Source organism: Poeciliopsis prolifica, unplaced genomic scaffold (assembly GCF_027474105.1).
Source record: "Poeciliopsis prolifica strain line A6 unplaced genomic scaffold, Auburn_PproV2 SCAFFOLD022, whole genome shotgun sequence".
In the NCBI taxonomy this organism is placed as follows: domain Eukaryota; kingdom Metazoa; phylum Chordata; class Actinopteri; order Cyprinodontiformes; family Poeciliidae; genus Poeciliopsis; species Poeciliopsis prolifica.
Window position 1 is genome coordinate 8,048,647 of NW_026562397.1, and position 22,323 is coordinate 8,070,969.

Genomic DNA, 22,323 nt, shown 5'->3' on the forward strand with positions numbered 1-22,323 from the left:
CTTCATGTGGAAGCATCTCTCTTGGTTTGTTCATCCATGTAGGAGTTGCAGAGCAATATGTTAAACTTCAATGAAGCCAAATTATGCAAAAAAAATGCCTTCTTCATTTGACTACATGCTACTATGTTTATTTATTATTACATTGCATTTGCAAGATACCAGACATTTTGGGAAGTTTTCTTTCTTGATGTGAGTGGAAGTGCAAAGTGAAGACCTCAGATGGATTTAGTTGGGGGGAGCAACAAATGAAGACTGATTCAGTGGTGGGGGAACATCATTGGAGCAGCAGCGGCTCTGTCATTGTAGGTTTACGTCTGAACCCTCCTCCACCCACTACCCGCTTCCTTGTTTCTTCAAGCACAGAGGAGTCACAGAGAGAATCAGGGTCAGTCATGCTTCATCATTTGCAACCCGGTCCTTGTTTTTGTTCCTTTCTTACTAAAACAGTTATTTCTCTGTGTCCACCTAATATCAGCCATGTCTCTATCTGACCTTTAATCAGGCCATCCCGTCGCATTTCCTTCCCTCCTTCATCTCCTGATGACTGTCCTAATCTCACACTAGTGCTCTGGGTAATTCCCATGTGTCTCTTAGAAGATTTATAATAAACAAAGACTGAGGCTGGCTCTGAAAGGGAGAGCTGTCGAGAGAGATCTGTATAAAAGCGACAACACAGTGGGCTTTATTTATACAGCTAATCAGATAAATGTTGACAAAAATTAAGTCTTTTGATTTTAATCCATCAGTCTAGCAGTTTTTAAATTGCATGTCTTCGCCTCAATCATTTTTGTATCTATTGTATCAATAGAGCTACTAAAACTTGTTTCACACATACCATCTCACAGGCTTTGTCGATAATTGGCATCAATGTATACCTTTTCAATAAAAAGTTAACTACAAAGTCACTAATATCTCTCTTTTATACAATTTCTACAATTAAAGTACTTTTTTAAAGAGATCCTAGAAAAGGTACCAAGGTGAGCGGGTTTTTACGGTTTTATGGAGATTAAAACATGTCCATTCTCACACCTGTTGCCCTGACTGCCAGCCAGTTGGATAAAAGCTTGAGGAATAAAAGTTTACAGGAAAACCTAAAGCTGCTGAAGCATCACTCAGTTTGTATTCACCACAAATCTGCCACAAAATTCCAGAAAACTGCAAAGATGCTGAAACACTGAGTTCTTTTAAAACCTCACCTGTTTAGTATTTACTGGAACGTTAATTATTCGTGTATATTTAATGATGATTACTCTTGATAACGTTTGATAACAGAATGTAATGAGTGACACTGCCAACATATATGGTGATGGTGTTATCTACCATGTGAAGCACTTTAAATGCCTCATTGCTGAAATGTACTAAAAAATAAACTTGTCTTGACTGAAGGGCACCACAAAATTTCAGAGCGCTGAACCAATTAACCAGGTAATGTCAGCTTATTAAACTGCTGGTGTTACTCTGCAGTGTAGGAGTCCAATCTTTTAGTAGAGTCTTCAAAGAGCAGCGAAAAAGTAATATGTTCTGCTCAATAACCACATAAAAATGTGCTTTGGCGATTTAGAGGAAATTCATTCTATGGTTTTGCATAAACCTGTCTGCGAAAATAAAAATAAATGGATAAGTGTCATACCAGTATGTCCGATGATTTTAGCAGCGTGTTTTCTGTCTTAAAGTTTTTTTTTTTTTCTGCAAAATGTTAGTGTAACTACTGTTTGAGTCCTTTCCTGGTCCAATGTCTAGACATGAAAAAGCACATTGCAGGAGCATATGCAAACGTTTTTCCAACTCTAATTCTCAATCTCTACAGAAGTACAATCATTCTGTGGCTTTAAGGGAGGGCTTGGCCTGTTTGGTTGGTTAAACAGATGGTCTAGCACAGGTCAATGTGGTGGAGAGAGGGACCATGCATACAAGCTTTTAACCATCTGGGCTCCAAGAGACATTAAGATTGTTTCTCTGTTCAGATGTCAATTAACCGGTTCCCTAATTGATCTTTAGTAATACACTGAGTTTGTTTTCTTGACAGTTCTCAGTGTGAAGATGAATGAGTGAGCTGAAAGCTCCCTGAAGGAGATGTTCAATATTCAAAGTGATGGCTTGACACTAAAAGAAAATTAGTTTTATTGAATGAGGGAACATAGGATGTGTGCCTTAAGAGTGATTTATGCGGCTGTCAGTGTGACAGCTTTTTGTGGTCTGTGAGCAGATGTGCAATGTGTAACAGACCCTTAAAGAGTTCTGGAAAATATTTACCTGGCAAAGAAATATGGATATTTACAATTCATCATTATGTAGCAAAGTGAAATATATTTTATTCTTGTAGCTATACATTTTTAGCCCTTAGATATTCGTCATGTGAATCTATGATGTCCCAAGTGCTTTCTGCTTAACATTTTTTGCACCAGTCAAAATTGAACAGCTGATTTACAATCTTTGATTTCAGCGAAGCTTTGACCTGCTGAGAATGCTTTCTAGATTTTGAGATTATTTTTTTTCTTTTATAACAATAATAGTAGAAAATACAAGAACAGCATTCAAACCTTTCTACCTTTCTCCTCTTAAGCGGTCTTTGTTTTTTTTGCTTTAAACTAAATACACAGGTAATGAGTGTGAAATTGGGGATATACCTGGAAAGGCCAGTTAGCCAGTTTGGCAGGATTTCAGATATTTAAAACAAAAACCTCCTCTGTACTTATCAATATTGACTGATATGAAATGTTGTTGAGCTAAAAAAAAAAAAAACATTTTTCTTTTGTGTTACTCAACCAATTTTTTTCTTTGTTCTTGAAAACATCTTTAGCTAAAAGAAGATTTTAAAACATCTTTTATACATAAATGTGTTAAAGATAAACAAATTTCTTTTACTCCTATCTTGGAAATGTCACACTGGACCAAACCCGGTTTGAAAGCTCCAAAATAAAGCAGAAGACTTTGCTGAAATATGTTTCCCTTCTTGTTATCCAATGACATTCTTGCTCTCTTGCAGCCTGAATGAACCAGTGACATGTCATGATATGTCGTAGAAGGTAGTTTCCAAATAGTTTCTCATATCTCTGTGCTTCTCCTGAATTCAACTGAGTCACCTCACGGAAACTGGAAACGGTTCTATATTGCAGTTTCTATTCCTGCATGAAACATATGCATGCAGCTTATCAGTAAATGGCATCATGTTTTGATTAGTCACTGAGTCACTGCTTTAAACTTCTTCCTTTTCAGCCACAATTATCACCTTTCCGAGGAAATATGGAACTGTTTCATCTGGAACAGACTCTTTACATCCTGTATTTTTCACTATAGCACAAGCAAATGTCTGAAATAGGTCGAGCGGTTTTGGTTCATGTATTTCAGCGATTTCAGCTTAAGTCAATGGAGCACAGTGGAAGCGCCAAAGCCAGCACTCAGTCAATATTTGACTCTGCTAGTGTATAGCCACTGGCAAGGAAAACAGTCCAATTGCTCAAGAGAAAAACGAGGAACAAAAGCTGCACAAACAAACGTTTTCTCCCTTGTCCCAGCTCCTGAGTAAAACCGACAGCTGATCACTGAGTATGATCATCACTTGCTCGCGATGTTCTCCGCAATATTGTTTAGTAGAGCGTCAGCACAAAGCCACAGGACAGGATGGGTGTAGCAGGAGCTTCGTTAGAGACTTAAATGTGCAGAATCTGGGCTTATGTGTGAGTTTCTTTTGCTTAACTTTTACCTTGTGACCTACTGTTGTGACAGTGTCAGTAAAGGGATGAACTGAGTGCTCTGTGGGGTTTGTCACCTTTCCCTGCTCTATCCATCAGCTAAGGAAAAAACAGATGATGCAGGGGGACAAAGTACAAGCAGTGAAAGTGGGCAGATTTACACCCAAAAATGCAAAAAGGGCTGGAATTAATAAAAAAGAAGAGACAAGATTAATTCAACTGAGATATTAATGAGCTGTGTGTTTTGGGGGTTAAACAGTCTGGGATTCTGCAGCACATGCAGCACACACAGAGCCCTTTTCTTGTCTTTTCAACCAGAGCCTACTGAGAGCTTTAAAAGCGGCCAATGTGGTCAACTAACATTTCCCACCCTTTCAAAGGTCACTTCCGTGTGGGCGAGAATCGCCAGTCCAAAAGTTTACTGAAAAACAGATCAACACAGTGCGAGAGGAAATGTTGATACTAAAAATGTATTCCAGGCTTGGTTTCAGCCCATTTGGCTTCTTTTTCACCTTTTCCACACTATTTGTTTGGCATGGCACAGAATGAGATTCTCACAGTACATTAAATAAAAAAAATACCACATCATCCCTGTATCATGGAAATACACAATTATTTAAAATAAATGTGTAAAAGATAAACGAATTCTAACTCAACAGCTTGTAAGCCGATTCACATCTTCACTGTGTGTGTACAATACATCGCCGTTAATGTTGATTTTGGCCATTAGACAATGACAGTGATTCAGCACAAGATTATTGGGTATTTAACTCAAGCAGAGAAGAAGTATAGGTGGTTTTGAAGCATTGAAATTTTAGAAAAAAAATATATAACATTGAAAAATATTAGTCATAACACCAGTATTAATATCAGATACAGCCCAAATTTTTATGTCTGTGCATCACTAGTTTTAACACCACCTTCATCAAGAGTGACAGAGAGGGCTCCTTTCTTGCTTGAAAATACTTCCAGTCAAATTAATCTTTATTGTGAGCTTGAGTAACATTTCTGGCAGTTCACAGCAACACGTGGGGGAGGAGTAGCAGCCAGAGAAAGCTCCATTACCTACCTCACTTTGACGTGCGTCTCATTAAAAGAATTTTAAGTTCTAGGAACAGTACAATAAACTGTTTGAAATCTTAATTTTCAAAAGTCTTGATGCATCTTGATACCGTTAGCCCGCCCATGCACATAGTCAAGACGCGTGCGCTGTCACAGCCTTGAACAAACATGTCCACAGTGCAACAGAGAGGAGAACACGGTGCCCACAATGAGCAGAGAACTGCTGGCAGAGCGCGTTAGTCACTTAGTAGATATGGAGGTTTATGTTTTCCTTTGATAAGATAGTGCAGGTGAAGTTAGAGGAGTTGTTGCTATGCCAACAATAAAAGGAATTAGATTGTTAAAAAAAGTTAAAGGAGTTCTTTGGTTCATTATGTTAAACAGTTTTGTTACACCATATTATTGTGGAATAGGTTATGTTTGAGGTTTTACATTTGTGCATATGAATAATCTGTTCATCTGTTTCCAACAGATGAGTTGATAAATAAGGAAAAGTGTTTGAACAATATCTTTAATACAGAATATGGTAAATTTGATTAGAGTTTTTATTATATAAAATATGGTTTTCTGTAACTGCATCTTGATATAATCTTTAATATTATTTTCTTGTTGGGAAGATGCGTCCAAACTGGTCTGTAGTTTTGGAGCCCCATACACAGCAAAGCCCCTTCTTTTGGAACCAGTTTGAACTTATTTAGCCACTGTTGCTCATCTGTTGGCCAGTTTTACTTGTACTGTGGATCAATACCACTTAAATTACCTTAAAATATTTACACACGCAAACATCCTGCAGTTTCAGTTTCACTGCCATCACTTGCATTTATGCCAGCAGTTTCATGGTTTGAGTGCCATAAAACAAATACTGGTAGTTGCTCCCTGGTTGTAGAGGTGTGCAGTGACTCATTCTCCAGCGAAACTGTGGCTGAGTTGGCTCAAAGTCTTGTTTGTGTTGTTTATGCTTGAGCAATAAAGTTGTGTTACCTGTTATGCCAGTAGATCCAGTTGATATGTACTTTTGCTTTGTTTGGGATGTTGCGTGGTTTGACTGAAAGTGTTAACACGCTGTACCTTAAGACTAGCAGATAGATGCAGATAGGAGTTGAACCAGTTTGACTCTCTCTCAGCTGTTAAAGGGTCAGTGTTATATATTTTCCAGGCACATCTCTCCATTTTATAGCTCAATCACGTAATTGTTACCTTCAGTTGTTATAAAAATGCTACACATATGAAACATGACTTGAAAGAAATTTGACTTTGTAATTTGACACCTTGAAATTGGGCCTCCGTTTCTTGAAGAACTCCTGTTCTTCCTGAAACTCCGCCTTCAGGAAGTCATCGCAACATCGCTCCTCTATTAAACAGTTTCTATTTATACCAGTGTTGCACCGGGTAGTAGCTCATATGAGTTCAGCTGATGCACAAATTCACAAGGTGTTTGCTAATTGCTGCTGACTAGTGTGTAGTATCTGAGAAAATAATGAGGGAATAGCTTTATAACATAATCTAAAGCTCAAAAAAGTTGATTTTACATAATACCTCTCCATTTATTACAGCAGAAGATAAACACATTGTAATAAAGGCCAATGGGATGAGAATCTAGATAACATTTTTAGGTACATCCTAGCTTTGACTTGAATTTTCTTTTACTCGCATTAATTCAATTAATTTCAATGAAATGAATCCACTTAATGGCAGTGTTTGTGCCTTAAAAGATTATCCTCTTCAGTTTGCATAGCAGTGTCAGTAGTTAGCAACCTTTCTAGCTGAGGCTGATGTGTGCTGTATAATCTTCCAAAATGTAATTTCTAATGGGTAAATCTTGCAAACAATTTTAACTTTGCTAAACTGATTATTAAATACTGATATTTGTTAACTCTGCCATGGTTTTGTTTTTACTTCATTTGTCCCTCTTTCAGGTCTTCCTGTGAAATTTGTTGCAAGCCTTTCAGGAACTGCGTCAGTTTTTATGCAGTCGCCACTTTACGTAGTGTTGTTAAACATGGAGCATCATATTTAGGGGTTCCCCCAAGCATTCCTCCTCCCTGCGCTTTCCATGTTCCCCGCTTGTGCTTCCTGTTAAACATTTCCAAGTCTGTCACTCCCCTACCTTCTCTGAATGGCTGTCTATGGCCAAACTCCCAGAAATCTCCCACCAAGCTAACCACAGACATAGTGAAAAGACTCTGCAGTGAGAGAAGTGACTCTGAATATGCATTTAGTGAAATGTATGTCTTTGCCGAACTGTGAGTCTTTTGAGCTTTGAGCGTTTTTATCTGTAATCTTGTGGTTCACAGAAATAATTACGCGTGAAACTGTTAATCATTGTCGGCCTTATCGGGTTAATCCACATGCCTTGTCTTTATAAGGGCCCAGAGATTGCTGCTGCGAAATGTTCAACACTGTGGGACCCGATGTTGAGGCGTTAGCAGGAGTCCACTGCTTTTTGGCCTTTCTTGAGAAGACTGGGTGGAAAAGGGAGGAGTCGGGGAGTGGTGGATGTGTTTTTAATTCACTGTAGCAGCCCTCAGCCTTCTGCTGTTGCTGTTCTGCTGCTTATGTCTCCTCTTACTGTAGAGGTTTGAGAGGGTCTGGGTCAGGATCGTTGCAGGAAAGGGTGGGGTTGGCATGGACCCTCATGTTAATGCAGTGAGGGGTTGGATAAAGACAGGAAACTGATCTTTAAATTTCAGGATTTCTCAATGTTAGTCCAGTTTCGCTGCAGCTGTCAAGAATTGCTGCCATTTGCGTTGTTGCTGTTCGTGTAATGCAGCAAGAATGGACTGCTTGACTTTGTAATTCTTAACATCCACAATTATAAAGTAATTTCTTCCTAGTATTACACAAGTTTATGCTCTGGTAATTTATTTAAAATGTTTTTAACTTGTTTTCTGCTCATTTGTTTATGGCTGTCTGACGTTTATAGGACAGAGCATGTGCCTTTATGTAAAATAACTGTGCTGTTAAAAAGGCATTGAATTCAGCTCAGTGCAGTGTTTTAAAAAAATAGGTTTGGACTTTTTTTTATTTGACTAAACATGCCTGGGGAACCTCAGAGTAACATTGATGTGAAGACATTGGACAAGTTGTTTTTATTATATTTTTGCATTTAGTGAAAGGAAGATTTGAATTCATCTTTAGACTGTCGGAAGAGCTGAATGATTCGACTCAAGATTAAGTATTTATGAGAATTTCTGTCGCTGTTCATTTATGCCCAAGAAAAAAGGAATCGCTTCACTTTAAAAAAGCATTTTGCAAAATAGTTTTTTCAGTTTCTGAAGAGGTTAAGACGTCATCAGTGCTTGTTTCATATTCAATAGCAGAACTTGGAGAGGTGTTCAGGGATAGCCGCACACTTACCATCGCAGACAAAAGAATGTTACAGTAGCATATTCTCACACCGAAAAAAAAAAAGGAATTTCAGCCTTGACTTTCAGTGCATTGATTTAGTAGTGAAACTATCAGTGTGTTTCCAAACTCCAGAAAATACAGACAGTTTTTTGTATAACATTTCAAACACTCAAAGCAAACACACAGAGGAAGATTTCACCATCGTTTTTTTGCAGACACTCTTGGTTCAGAGTCCTGGTTCCTCTTCTCTTCAGTTCACCTTACAGTTTTTTTTAAATTATTATTTTCTCTGTACATGGAAGAAGACTTATTGCTGTATCTGGAGAACCTATGATTTTATAATACTTTGTTTCTTGAAAGATTATAGTACAGAAATAAAAGAGCACATTTCTCTGCCAAATGTGCCTACAGACTAGTCTGCTTGTGTACAAATATTGGGAATTCAAAAGAAAATCTGATTTTGTTTTATCTTACAAAACACATGGCAAGAATATATATTTTGCAACAAGCTAAGCTTCCAAGAAATGTGTCAGCATCTAAATATATCCAGAGCCAGGTGTGCATACCTCTGAATAGATGGATGAGAGGAATGAGGTTGCAGAAATAGATGTTGCGGACGCACAATAAACCCACAGTGCTTGACAATTATTTAAAATAGTCATGACTTTATTCGTTTTCTACTGATAAACCACACATGTTCATGATTTGATTTAGAAAAGGCTGTACTTAATACAAGTCAAATTTGATTTCAAGTAAGCACTTTTCCTTCATCTTTAAATGAATCAAATCTTACTGTGTTACACCAACAAAAGAGAAGGCAATTCCCACACTTATTTAAATATTTATTTATTTTTTGACCCAACCATTCACTCTGGTACAAATCTCATTACAGTACAAATTGTTTGTCTTGAAATCCCCGAAGGAGCCCATCATTTCAGGAGCATCAGAGGGACCGGCAGGCACCATTATCTCTATCTGACCACTATCTTTCCAGCTGAGCGTATTTAGGCCATCTCGCCAAGCCAATGCTGGGTGGAGTCAGCTCCAGTTTACATTGTCAGAGCCATGTATCAGACAACAGGCAATGCATCTCTCTTCATTGTGCATCTCGCTGTCACTGTTTTGATTTGCATCAACGTTTTCGTTGCTCTTTGCAAACCTCGCTTCCCCCGCCCCCAAGTGAACGAGAGCCTTTAATTCCTCAGAGACGAGGAGCAAATGAAAAATGATCTGCAGCGGTCGGGCTCGTCTGTGAGAGTTGGTGTGCTCCTTTGGGAGCTCACAGAGTCTTTATAGAATAAGGTCCTAACTGCCTCTTCTTTCAATGGCACCATTCAAGGGGGGAAGAATCAAACAGTGAGAGGCCCAGTGAAAAAAGAGACGCAGAGGGAGAGAAAGACTGGTTGGATTTATGTCATAGACTCTCTTTGTTTGACTGCACTGTAACCTCACCACACATACACACCCCTTGACCCTGTACTCTCTTGCTATTGTTGATGCGTCGTATTGAGGAGGTTGCAAAACAAAAAAAAAGAGGACACTGTCACTTCTCATTAGTGCTAAAAGCTAAACTAATGAAGATAGCTCTCATGATGCTGCTTAATGTTTTAAAAGAGGGTGTGTTTTTAACCTCAGGGGATGCATGAACTCACCCGTTAATGTCTTAACTACAGCTCAACATTAGAATGAACAGAATACACATGAAGATGGAAATTAAATAAAAAGAAAACATGCTTGGGTTTCCTGGTGTGTTTTTGCACTCGCGTATTTATTGTAGGCGTCTTAATAAAGTTCAGTTGTTCTTGTTGGATGTTCCTTGTAATAATGTTCACACCCGTTGAACGTTTTTAGATTTTACTACATCAAAACCGCACATTTCCATGTATTATTGGAGACCTGTGATCTGCATGTTGTTGAAAGTTGGTAGAGATGTTCCCCAAAAAACACCTGCAGCTGTAATTAGGGCATAAGTTGATTCCACAAAGTAATGACTAGTTAACAGCGATGCTAAAAGCAAATGGAGACCACATTTTCATAGATGCAAATTATGCTCTACCTCGTAATAGTTGTAAGTTGCTTTATGCTATGCTGAAAACCTCTAGTGAACTTGGTTAGGGTTTGTGGTTGTAATGTGACAACATGTAAAAAGGCATTTATACTTTAGTAAATATCTGTGGAGTCATACATATTTCAGGAAGTTCATCAGACGTTCAGTGATGTGGGGGTCCTGTTCTGTGATTTCTGTAGTAGTACAGTTGTTTAGCAAGGTTTTTGTCTGAACTGAAGAAATGGCTTAGTTTCTCAGTTCGAGTCTTCTTTTAGTTTTAATTAGTGAATGTTGCCAGGTTTCTTCTCAGCCTTAAATGCTGTAGTTTGGCTCAGTTCTGTCCCCGCACCGATGAAATAATCTGTTTAAGTGAAGCCCACTGTGGAATGTGCTTTAGGAATTTTTTGATTTGTACTTGCTCCTCGTTTGACCTTTGCTTATCCAGTCACTGGCAGTAGATAGAGGATCTCTTAATTCTGTTGCTTGGCTGGAAGTCTGGACAGTGAGCTTACATCTGTTAATATCAAAGCTGTTGCGCATTCCTCAGAGCTGGAGCTGCTGCAGACATGCTGGAGGAGCACCTCACGGAAGAGGAAGTGGTTAACCCTGACCTTCCAGATTGACCTTTTGAGGAGGTCTCCTTTAGGAGATCAATAAACCCATCACATGAGAATCATTACATGACCTTTCTTCACTAACTGAAGACACCAGCTTCTTGTTGCTTCAAATTGTGTTTTGGAAATGTAAAACTTCAGGAAGACAGCTGCAAATATTCCCTTAGTTGTCTGGTAGATTTTCTCCCCTCTCTCACAGAAGCCAGTTATTTTTTTCCCGAGGCCTCATCATCATTTAGCTTCATTAGTCTGTCACTGCTCTGATTTGGTTACAGGAAGAACCTTGAAACAACCAACAGCCCCCATTCACACAGACATTAACTTTCCCCTGTTTTGAAGCAATAGCAAAGCATAAATGGCAAATAAGTCATGTGGATTCTCACATTGCTGTTTTTTTTATACGGAAAAATATATTTTCAGTCTTTGTTTAAATTTAGAAATTAGAGAGAACATTCACAATTTAGATCTTTAAATGCTCATTGTTTCATTTATTATTATTATTATTTTAATGCACTGGTATCACTTCTCTTTCGTAACCTTAAAAGCTTAAGTAGAAGATGACTGGACTAACTCTCTTCTCCCTGGGAGATGCTTCACCTCTCATCCAAAAGGATTCTTCAGTTCCATTTTTAAATACATGTGAAATACAGTTTTTAAATGGATAAGAATGTCACACTAACTCAGTTCATTTCACTTCATTTACATGAAAGCCAAAGTCATGCCTGGCCAATTTGAGCTGAAACTAATCTTTTAATTTGACAAACATTTTTATTCTGACAGGAAGAAATATTTATGTCTTGAAGTGACCCAGCCCGTTTCCTGACTTGAATCTGTGAAATGATCTGTTGGAGGGAGCTAACGATTCAAACCTCAAAGACTTGGAGCTCGTCACCCACGGCAAATCATCAAAATACCAGTGGGAACATGCAAAAAAAACCTGTCAGCAATTACAGTGGTTTGATTGCTGTAGTGTAAAATTTGAATTATCCTTTTTTGTTGTTGTTGAAAAGGCATAAATAAATAAAATGTAGTATGGCAAATTATTTATCTCAAAATAAATGGTACTTTTGCATTGTTTTATTGTCTCCAAAGATGCCTGTCTTCTCTCCTTTAGGAATCAAAATTTTTTGATTGAATGAATGGGATTTTACTCATGAATCTGCAAGGAGTGTGAATAAGTTTGGGTTTAAGTATCGATCTATCAGTGACCTAAATACAGAGTCACTGATCCAGACATACAGAGAGAACAAAACTGAGAAAACAAAACGTGAAGGCAGCAATAGCCAAGTCGATAAACACATAACCAGCGCAATTGTTTCATTTATTGCAATAAATGCAATTATTGCTGCCACTGAGTGATGGACCTGGATCATTAAGTCTTAGCTATATAGTAAAAAGAAGGTTTTATATTCAGAAGGAAAGTTTTAAACCTAGTCCCAAGAGCAAACCAGGTGTTGACATGCTTACAGTCAAAAACAGTTCTCCATCTCTAAAAGTAAGTAAATAAAAGCTGACTAGAGTTGTACCTGCCTTTAATTAGAATAAATAATTCAAGAAAATAGTCTGACATTTTTGTGAACTTAACTGTTTGCCTTGCTAAGAGTTTATGGCATATGTCCTGAAGCATGTGTTGAAATAAAGAACTTGTGCCCTTAAAAAAAAAAAAAAAAAAAAACATGTTGCAGCAGAGAACTTATTTAAATTAACTTTTTAGCAGTAATGAATAAAAGTTCCTCTTGACTCTTCTAAGAATTATTTGCTGGCATGTCCAGTTTGATTTCAGATGTACTGTAGAAAAATGGGTTTGAACAGTTGTGCTAAACAGAGAACCAGCTTGAAAATAAATCATGTTGAAAATCTACTACTCTTTCCCTCTTCAAGTGTTTGATGAGGTAAGTTTTGTTGTGTGTGTGTGTGTGTGTGTGTGTTTAATGGTATTGCTGAAATTATGCTTGTAATTCAACAATTAAAGCAACTTAACTGAAAGTAGTTTGCTGTCTTTGCACGTTTTATAGCTTTACTTGCATCAAAAATGAAATTCGCTTGCATTTCAAGGCTTGTTTAACTCCCAAATAGTTAAGTTGTTTGCAACAATATCCTCACTGTTAACTTTTCATAGCTGGCAGTGGCTAAACAGGAAAAGAAGAACACAAATCCCTGATTTGGTCACACATCTGTCTGTCCTTGCTACAAGTTGTTAAAGGGGAAATATAGGCTAATCAGCATTACACCAAACAAATTGAACATGACAGATGTATTTATTATAGCTGAGTAACTCTCACAATCTGCTTTTGGGCTGTCATCAGCTTGACATGTGAGCAGATATTAATCCAGATGTTATTCACAATTAATCAAGCGTGTATTTCTGACAGGTGTGCAGCTTGAGTGGCACTACCTAATGCTTGTTAATTTATTATTTGTGTCTGAACGTAAGGTTTAATTCTAGTCATGACGTTCAGCATTAGCAAAGTGTGCTTCCTCCAACAGGCCTTTTAGCATGCTAACAGGACATAAAAAATGTGTATTTTAACATCTTTGTGCACTTTGCACTTAAACGGAAATCTCAAACTGCACCAGCTTACTGTATTTATCACAAATTTTCTTTTACTGTTTCAAGCAAGAATAAATTAACGCATTACTACAACACAGCAGTGAAAGAATCAACTGATTTTACTCAAGGAAACAGTTTAGGGTCTGGTATACCAAGAATGTGTGGTATGCGGCTTCACTGTTTTAAACTACACCAGGAGGAAAATGTTGGATTTAATTGAACCTTACAGTTTCTTTCCAGCTGAAACACATTTGAATTCAATCCTGGATAACGTTTAACGCACGTTAAGAACAGTTTTACGTGCAGTCGGGAGAAGCATAGGATATATTATCATCAAGTAGGGGTGCACTGATAAATCGGCTTCAGTTTCCTTCATTTCGGGAGATCGATTGGCCAACATTTGTATGGGAATCCAATCATATTGACCAATTTGATCTGCCTCCACAAAAGTTTGAAAATGACATACTGTTCTCTTTTGTTCTGCCTTGAGACGACTGACTGACAAACTCGCCTATCAGGTCACATCTGCATGTGTACGGTTAACAATCGTCGCCATTGTAGCTTAGTGACCCTGTCTCTATGTTTACCAACTTTTCAGACAAAAAGAAAATTGGTATTGACTTAAATTTTAAATTGGCGGGTCAGTTTTTTAAAGATTGGTAATTGGCCATAAAACTGCACTGATTTTATCAAGGAATAGATTCGTATGGGGGAACAAAAGACTCTCTGAATGAACTTTATCAGTCTGTCCATCCATCTCAAAGTAAAGAATTTTGTTCTGCCAAATGTGTAGGAACTGAACATTTATCACTGCATGTGTTTGAGGACTTTTCTTGATGGACCCTTTACAGTCATTCCTCTTTGGCTAATCATTGTGAAGATGAAGCAGCCCACAGCTCTGGCCTGGGTCCCCTCTGTGGGAGCTGCAACAGCTGTGATGGCCTAAAACATCTCCCCACCCCACCCACTACTGCGGCTGCTGCTGGGACTGCACACATACACAGAAACACACCCGGTCCTACGGCACAACCAAGTAGAAAATATTTGATAAAGTTGCACTGTGGCTCCTGTACGATGATACGTAATGCTTTCTTACATTGTAAGCAGACACCATTTTGGCAAATCAGTGAAATTAGCAACAGAAAAGTCCTGTAAGCAATGTGGCTCTCTGTTCATTTGGTTAGGCGAAAGACCGGTAGAGAAGGGGTAGTTTGTTTCTACATAAAGTGGTCAGTCTATCTAGAGCCTGATCTCCACTGCAGAAAAACATCTTGACAGTGTGACAGCCAGACTAAATAAAGGCTTGGTCTCGTTCTGCAGCTACAGGTAGCTGACACAATCTAGATGCCAATCGGTGTTCACATCCTGACGTCACATGATGCCAAAAAAAACAAAAACAAAGGTGTTTCTTATCAGCTGATTGTTTTCTGGGAATTTGTGTAGTGATTCCCCTTCTTGTTTTCCAAAGGAATCTGTATCTGCTCACCTAAAGATTTCATCTTGATTTTTACCACTTTTTTTCACGTTTTAGATCATCAAATAAAATGTCATATCAAGTAAGAGAACACTTCTGTTTTGATTTTGGCAATACTAACCAGTATGGCTCTATGTGGAAAAAGTAAATCTAAGTATTGTCTTGTAGCCAAATGAATTGTAACTCACTTATCACTCGCAGAGTTGGTGGCTTTGTTAATAACTTCAAGGCAAATAAATAAAGCATACTGCAGCAACAACTTTTCCTGGCCAATTTTATGGGCGGCTTCTATTTAGGAGATTTCTAGATTCTACAGGTTGCACAGTAACAAAGTCTATTTTAACCTTGTGAACTTGAGCTCATCCTTCAGTGTAATTAACCACAGTTTTCTGTGGTAATTAACCACAGTATACTGTGGTTAATTACACTGAATTTATTATTTAACAAGAAGAGGGATGGTTGCTTTTTCACTTAGGTCCAGGTTGGTGTGGAGAGATTTTTGGCTCATTCATAAAGAAAGCCATTATTTAAAAACTGCTTTTTGGACTATCTGTGTGACAAAAAAAATGCTAAAGTGTAAAACATTAATGTATTTGTTGCTGTAAACTGATTGACACTGATGAATGAGAAGTATTAGACTGTGGCTTATGTGATCTTAACTTTACCTTGAATTGCTTGATTTTGCTCGTTCTACAAGTTAATCATACATTAAGCTATCGGTCATATCTATTTTTCTCTTTTGGGCATTTTTGCCCCTTGTGTTGGAAAGACATCAAATGAAATGGAAAACAAAAATCCCTGTGCGTCTTGGGTTTTTTTTTTTTTTGTTTCAAATGCGAGCAAAATTGAATTCACATACACTGTCAATACAAAAATCCTAAAAATGATGTGAGAAGTCTTTTCTGACTGGATTATGTCATGGAAACAAAAAACAATACCAGATGCTGGAAGTTTGCTCATTGCTCGTTTTTGTGACTTTAAATAGTCTAAAGCCCATTTAGGCATGATTTGAAGCTAACATGGCATACAGTTGTAAGCAGCTTAGTGCTGATGAACAGGGAAACATAGACAGAGTGATTTAACAACAGAGGAAGTTCGCATTTGAGGCAAAGCAGAAATTAAAGGGCTCCTGCAGAAGATTTGTAGATCTATAGTTTAAGCTTTGCTGCTATTTGCTGCAGTGACTGTACTAATCAGTCTATAAAGTGGCCATCTGATGGCTGCAGCCTATAGATTACTGCTTTGTTTTGTGTTTTTCTGTGTCCTCATCGCCTGCGGTCATCCGCCTACATCGTATGTCTTTTTCCTGGTGCACCTTCACGTTCCTATGGTAACCAGCACCATCAGTACCCGTCAGCGTTTGAAGTGGTTCTGCTGAAACAAGCTCTGCTTAGTACCGATCACTACGCTGCATTTTTTGATCCTGTTGCTGAAAGAAGATCCACGTTCAAATAAGCCAGTTTTTCTACTTGCCACAGGCTGGTGTGAAATCATCACAGTATGACATAATAAATACAAATTTGAAGTGGACACAAGAACAAAACTGCTTTTGTTCAAAGCAGGAAACCAACAATTGATAACTGCTGCTAAATCAGTTGTGTGACTTGTACTCTTATTCTCTGTAACACATTTCTTTTTTTGATTCTGATACAAGAACTTATTTTAAAAATGTAGAAAAAAAACCCATGTGAAATTTAGTGGTTCCTTTCATGTGCATTTTGCTCAGGATATTATACCTTTAATTGCAATTATGCTCTTCAGAAAATTACATTGGGAACCAAACAATCAAATTTTGGCTTGGAAATTAGTCAGGCTATCTGCTGTGGTGGCCTTAATGCAGCTTCGTATATTGCTTATAGCGGAAATGATGCCGCTGACTCTGTTGAAACGGACTCTGCTCTGTTGGTTTACTACTCTTGCACTTCCCTAGTTTTGTAACGTTTTGCACAAGGCTCAATATGAGGAGCAGCAGCACGGAGTTGGAAAGCACCTTCGTTTTTACAAGCATACAAGTCATCTTTATTATTGTTACACAAACATCACACAATGCCTGAGAAACACACAAGTAGATGTGGGAATCTTTAGGTGCTTTATGGTCAATTTTCAATCCAGAAAGTCACAGTGCAATTACAGATCAGTTGTTGATTTATTTGGTTCCCCAAGTTTGTTGTTGTTAAACTTACTTAGCTCACTTTTTCTCACTCTCTCAATACCCTGGCTCCTCTCAACGTCTTTTATGGTTTCACCCTAGAAATCTTGCTAACCCTGGTAGGAGGAGTGCTGGGCCGTCCACCAGCCGCCCACTGTATTTTTGTGTTGAAAATTGTTAAATGTTGACAGGAAATTTGAAAATATGACTAAGCGGCTAATAATGAGGTGGGGAAAACAGTCTTTAGTGCGGAAGGTGCTGGTTGCAATGCATGTGGGTTTGTTGTGTACTCACCATAAACTGCCTGAGTTCTGCACTTTCACGCTTCCTACTTCCACCTTTTGTGTTCCTCGAAATTAGGTTAAAAATCAACTCGTCTTTTCCACGCAAACTCTTTAATTAGCACTATTATTCATCAACATTTCTGAAACATTCAGGTTTTACAAAATCAACTGGCTAGAGACGGGAATTTAAACGTTTTTGTTTGATCAGCTCTGATTGGTAAATAGGTCTAGTTCTCATGGATCAAAACCATTATTTTCATTCTATAAACAATCAACTGTTAATACAATTTTATTTTTATTAAATAAAAATCATATTAACGTAAGAGACAAATTCTTTGATGCGTAAAATGGAATTAAGGAAGTTTGGATTCGACAGGGATTTCAATTGCTAAAACTTGTGCTCAATAACTATGATGAAGTGTGCTTTATAGTGTTGAGAGGTTTAAAAGACCTCCAGGCTTGTGCCAGTCCTAAAAAACTACAACTGAAGTCGACAAAGCTCTTTTAACAGCTTATTGTTATCAATAAGTTGGAAAAGAAAGTGAATTATTTTGGGTTGGTTTTAAATTTAAGTCATAACAAACTTTAAATGTCTTAAATTGAACTCACTACAGGTGCAGAAGCCTGCACCTATAGTGAGCCATTTTAGTGAGCCATTTTAGAGAGGATAAAAACATGCACTGTTCAGTTTCAGTGCATACAGTAGAAAACAGTTCAGGATCACAGAGGATGGTGGGAAATCTGAGGTGTGAAAATGTCAGAAGTGTGGCTGTCTCCACCTCCCAGTGTTGGAGTTTGACTCTGTATGGGGTCACCTTCTTCAACACATATGTGCTCCTTGCACAAAGCAGGCTGCTATGTGAATATTCAACCAGGAAGGGAGCGGTACGGGTCGGATACACGAGCCACTTTTACAATGGAAACAGAGAAAATAGCGTACCAAACCACAGCGACCCAAGCAGTACCACACAGTGGAAACGAGGCACAAGACTGGTGAAAACATTATGATGAAGTAGTAAACCGGAAAAATGTGGGTTAAATGTAATCAATACCGTCACATTTCTTTGCAATAGCATCTAAATTACATTCTTTCTTGATATTGCGCAGCCTTTGTCAAAACGACAATTTTAACATCAGAATTGTCCATTCACATTTACCAGGGAAGTCACAATCTTTGTGTTAAAGCTGGGATGTTATTAGCAGGCTGAAGTGTGAAGGAGGACTGACAGAAGACGGTTTCTGCACCAGAGTTAACAGTAATACATCTTACAAAATGCCAGTGATGGTAAAGGTGCAGGCATCCTTCCAGCTTTATACTCCCGTTTTTTTCCCCCTCTGCTGTCGCACTTCAGAGTAGTGGATGTCGTGATTTTATTTTCTATGTGCTTCAGTCATTTCTATTTATGCGTTTGTGGGTTTTTCTTTATTCATTCTATTTTTTTATACCATCAATCTGCAAGAAACTGTGTGCAAAAATAGCTTGTCAGGTTAAATCTGACATATTTGTCATGATGGACTCAAGTCCTCATGTTGATTAATGTCCACAGTCTTTTTCTTTCCTGCCCACGTTAACAAACAAACCTGGGGATGTTTCATCTCCAGTGTGGAAGCTGCACATCCACTATAATGAGACAGGATTTGCATTTTTTCTTAGCAAAACCTCTGACAGACGAACTTATTTATTTATGAGGCTATTTATTCTGGGTTCATCCTTGTTCTCAGACATCCACTGAGGGGGTTAGTCCAGCTCGGTTCTGGCTGTTTGACAGTCATTCTGTCTGGCAGTGCTGCACAGAATGATTCCTCTACTAAATATACACCAGATGCTCAAGATGCAATCAGTAGCACTCACCCAAGTTCACGCTCAAACAGTAGCGCGCTGATCCCTGCTGGAACATTTTCTCTGCTGCTGCTGCTCACAGAGGCTCACTTATAATGCTAAGAAAGCAAAAGCTTTAAGCTTGTTCAGGAATCCGCCTGTGTTTGTTTTACATAACCAGCTTTCTGATCCTCTTAATAACCACTGACCTTATGAAGAGGCGTTGACTCGACTCTGTAAACTTGTGCGAGAGGCATCTTGTGGCATCCATGTGGTTTACCAGTAAGGATGGACACTCCACTTGTTTGTCCTCTGCGTCCTTTGGTGTGGGTGGTGTTGAGACCTTTTAAAATCAAAGATTAGATCACTCTTGTTTTTTGTTTTGTGGAAACAAAGCTTGATAGTAAACCAGACAGAACAGCCCCTCAAATAAATACATAATTTAATTAATTTTATCGCATACGTTGTCTATATTAATGTTTTTAAGTTAAAGCTACAAATCTCCGTAGTTTTTTTAAATGTGATGATATGATTTGCTTGTGATATGTGTTCTACAATATACACATGTGCTGTGTGTAGACATTTTTGTTGCCTTGAGAACATTTTCGACAACTACTATTCGAGCACTCTACAAATCTGGTCGTCGTAAAAGAGTGACATCCGAAGACAGCCATTGTTGAAGGCCTTAAGAAGCTTTCATTACAGCTTGCCACCAGGTTGCGTCAAACAAGAAATAATGGAAGACGGTGCTCTGGTCATATGTGACCAGATTTGAGCTTTTCTTTGCCAAATTGTGCATGTGGTGGGAAACCAACAGCACCCTAAATACGCTATTCTTGGACTGGCCTAAACAGTTATTCTCTAGAAGTGTGATACGCTGATAAATACCTCGTCAGCAATTGCAGTGAAAATTGGCTCAGAAGGTTTTGACTCGGGGAGCTGCAAGTAAATACATATTCAGGTTTAAGTCCAGCTTCCATGTAATTATTATATGCTCCTTTCTATTGGCCTATCACAAAAAAACATCCCAATTTGAATTTTGCAGTCGTAATGTGACAAAATGTGAAAACATTTCAAGAGGAATTAATACATGAGCCAGTGAAAGATGTAGCAACTCTTTACACTTTACTGTGCTAAAACAGTCACTCACCCATTCAGTGACTCTTAGCTACCCCCATTTTCTCCCCTCATGTGTTGTTATGTTGTGCTTGGCAGGATAAGTGGACCCTGATAGATCAGTATTGATTAAACTGTATTTGCCAGACAGTAACTATGGTTCCCCTCAGGACATTGTAATCTCCTAAGACCTTCAGAAACGCTCCTCTCTACTGCTCTTAGAAGTAGAGAGGCAGTTCATGTTGCCTCCATGTTTTCTGCAAATTCATCTATTAAACAGGCAGCTTTAGAAGGGATAAGCAAGTTCAGAGGACTTATTTGTTTCTTTTTATCTTTGTGTGCAAATTAAGTCTGCATTTGTCGACTGTAGTAATATTGTTGCTCCAAGGTAAAGTTTTTGATTAGCAGAAACCTATACACTACCAGGAGTTTAAGTCTCTGTTTGAGTGTGTCCATGGAGACTTGTTTACAGTGCAGCACAGATGGACAGCCTCAGGTGTATCTGCTCAGAATCCTCACCAACAATACATCCATATTGATGGCATTTAGTTTTTATTACCCCATACAGATAACTGAAAAAAAAAAAAAACACAATGAAGATGTTTCATAGAGCAAACCAGTTCATGACATTAAGAAAAAAAAGTTTAACTAACAAACTAACACAATAAGTTAACTTATTGTGGATGTTAACTTTCCCTGTACGTAAAGTATTTTTTATTATGTATACCAAGAACAAGCCTGGACTTCCCTGTCCACTGTCAATACAATAACAAGTTGACTTCAGTTTTCTGAAACTTTTATTTCACTTTTCTTTTTACAGACGAAAGTACAGAGCTTCCTCTGCCGGCACTGTCACACCAAACCTTTCACTAATTGCTTTGCCTGCACAACTGAGGGCAGAAAAGGTAAGACTACTGCATATTAAAAAGTTTAATTTTAATATGTGAATGATCTATTTAGTGATGTGGTGTATGTTCTGATCAGAGATTATAACCAGTTGACCAGTGTTATTGAGCTTTCTGTATTCAGAATCTCTGTCTCTGTAGAGCTATTAAATTAGATGTTCTTTATTCTTAAATTTATCTTAATAGTTTCTTCCAGACGTTTCCCAATTTGAAACAAATTTTGTTTTGTCTCAATGCATTATTTATCTGCTCTTTTGGCATAAGAAACAAATTATTTGTATTGACTTTCTCTAAATATCTCAATGCAATCCTATGAAATATTCTGCTACATTAAACAAGCATTACCAAATACATAACTGGCATACAGCTCTTGAATGAAATGCACTTTAGCTAATGTTTATTGCAGTCTGAGCAGCTACTTCCTGTCGACGTTCAGTGTTTTTGTGATGATAATGTGCAGTAACACGCAGACCTGGTTTACATTTATGTTTTTCTGTGAAATTTATTATATTGTTCAATATATAATATAAAAAGGCATGTATGTTTTTCTAGTTGGAAGCTAAAAGTGTGAAAATATGACCTGCAGCAGCACAGGACTACGCTGTTTAAATCAGATCTGTAATTCCAGAATCATAGTCCAATACAGACGTTGGATCAGAAAGATTACACCATGAGAGAGTCATAGCCGTCCATGCCTGCTCACCATCGTTTCCTGACTTAAGCAATATCAGAGCTTTTTTTTCTGCTCAGTTCTGGGTTTCACCAATGAGCTGATTTGAAGCATTCAGCTGAAACATTTTCAGCTGCAAATGTTCTGAAAGTGTAGTCTAAATACAGTGACGTGGGACGAGCACAGCTCTAAAAACTTCACTGTTTTTGTCTTTTTTCCTTCAGCCTTCAGTTTTGTGTTTGTTTAAATCAAGATTTAGGTGTCTGGGATCTTTTAAAGTTGCACAGATATTTAAACGTTCAAACAAATTTTCATTCAGTTTTTAAATCCTTCTCGCCAAATCAATCAGCAAATGATGGCCGGTGGGCAGCAGTTCATTTTCTCCTGCTAACTCCAAATCATTAGTGTTTTTATATCAACGTTTGACACTTGCTAAATTAGTCCTCTCACCTTATCCTTTAGTCTTCCTCCTGCTCATGGGTTGTCTTGGTGTCATGGGACAGCAGCCTGGCAAACAGACGGATTGAAGTGACACACAGCTTTAGTGGAGATTCATCTGCACGAAGTAGACGGAAATCAGCAGAGACAGAGA

At 38.1% G+C, this 22,323-nt stretch overlaps 1 protein-coding gene across 2 annotated transcripts in view; it reads left to right on the forward strand.

The window, feature by feature from the left end:
- The window catches only part of sipa1l3 (signal-induced proliferation-associated 1 like 3), a 79,060-nt gene that overhangs the window by 19,435 nt on the left and 37,302 nt on the right, over nt 1–22,323 (forward strand). For both annotated transcript variants that reach the window (XM_055045726.1, XM_055045727.1), the window contains exon 2: nt 20,977–21,061. The gene's annotated coding sequence lies outside the window, so the exon portion shown is untranslated. The remainder of the gene's footprint in view (nt 1–20,976; nt 21,062–22,323) is intronic.